Raw genomic sequence first — 1,644 nt, forward strand, 5'->3', positions numbered from 1 at the left:
AAATGAAGAAAATGGAGCTTGATTGTTCAGCTGTACCTGCTTCTGCTCAAATACTGCTGGTAGAAGCCCCAGCGACCCCCCTGACCCCACCCAGGATGAAGGGCAGGTATGCAGGTGTCCCCACATAGCTGCAGACCTGCCCCCAGAAGGCCTCGCTGATGCTGGCAGCGGTACCTGCTGTCCGTCTGCAGGTCCGTTCCTGATCTCTGACAGCTTCTGGTTGATCTGCAGGCGCTTTCATCACTTGAGTTAAATGGAAATGTGAACACGTCTGTACCGCTCTACGGCCTCAGAAGACCCACGGCGCCCAAAGCATTCACCCACGAACACTCAATGATGGCAGCTCCGCTGCAGAACACCGCCGCTGTTATGTCTTTGCTGCTGCTGCTGCTGCTGCATCCCCTGACATTCTGCTCACCTGGCAGGTGAAGCCAATGATCTTGATCAGCACCTGCCAGGTGTTTAGGTCAGAGGAGGCTTCAACCAGAGAGACATGCAGAGAGAGCAGAGCAGGAGGCTCAGGAGCAGTGGTTTTGAGTTGGTTGGTTTGTTTCTCTTTTTTACCCCCTCGTGGTCCTCAGCAGTCTTTTTTTTTTTTTTTGTTTTAGTTTTGTTATTTCAGTTTGGGCTTGGACCTTGGTAGTCTTTATTTGAGGGCTTTGTTTGTTTCTTTCATTTAGGGATGGTAATTGAAGCCCCATGAAGCTTCCCTTGGGGTTCATGTAATTGTGCCGGAAAAATGAACCATTCAGGGCTTTGAAACCACACAGAACAGCGCCATCTGGTGGCGGACTGTCTTATGCTTCAACTAAGCTCCTTGTAACACTTTGAATGTGGAAGTGATGATGATGATGATGATGATGATGATGATGATGATGAAAAAATGCAAAACAAGTTGTTTTGCTTAAGTAAAAAGACAGAATATACAGATGAGCTATGGATGCATGATAACCGGTAACATGCATGTTTATGTTCATGTATGCAGACGTGGGCGCCGTGCACGGATGCGCTCACTGAGCCGTGAAAACTGCCCCATTAATCTGCAGCCTCCTGCTTAATGAGCCTCGTTTCTCCCTTTGATCTGCTCAACGCACCGCTTCAACCAATCAGCACGCCACCTTCACTCATCATTTCCCAGGAACTCTGACCTTCTCCCAGAGTCCACGGCGATGGGAGGGGGGGTCTCCAAACAGCTCTGACACGACCCCAACGGGGGATTGAACTAACGCTCATAGAAAAGGGCGGGAATGAGCGGAAGAGGATCAAGCAAACTGAAGAACCTGAAAGGATGAAGCAGATCAGAGCAGAATGAACTCAGGGGATGCCCCCCACCCCTGAGAAGCCCCCACCACACATCATTACCTGTAGATGTTCATCAAACCATCATCAGTTAAACGATAAGCTCCTCCATACTTACCCAGGTTTGACAGGAGTAACTATTAGTTACTAAGTACACTTCTGCTTCCTAATCCATTCAGTAAGGAGTGACACTACCAACCTCTGTCCATAGGGGGCAGTAGCTGCAGAAACCCTCACATTTGTCTGCAAACAGGAGCATCTCTGAATGAAACATGCAGAAAAGTGGAATCACTGATGGAGGAAGAAAAGTCCTTTTTGTACTTTAATCATAAAGTTCTTTACTGC

At 48.4% G+C, this 1,644-nt stretch overlaps 1 long non-coding RNA gene across 1 annotated transcript; it reads left to right on the forward strand.

Moving 5' to 3' along the window:
• Window positions 1–438: 438 nt before the first annotated feature.
• Window positions 439–1,644, forward strand: LOC144988002 (uncharacterized). Its single transcript, XR_013651698.1, has 2 exons — window positions 439–541; window positions 986–1,644. It is a non-coding gene; the product is annotated as an uncharacterized LOC144988002 (long non-coding RNA).

The sequence above is a fragment of the Oryzias latipes genome, chromosome 19 (assembly GCF_053564925.1).
Source record: "Oryzias latipes strain Hd-rR chromosome 19, Olatipes_Hd-rR_3.1".
NCBI classification, from domain to species: Eukaryota; Metazoa; Chordata; class Actinopteri; order Beloniformes; family Adrianichthyidae; genus Oryzias; species Oryzias latipes.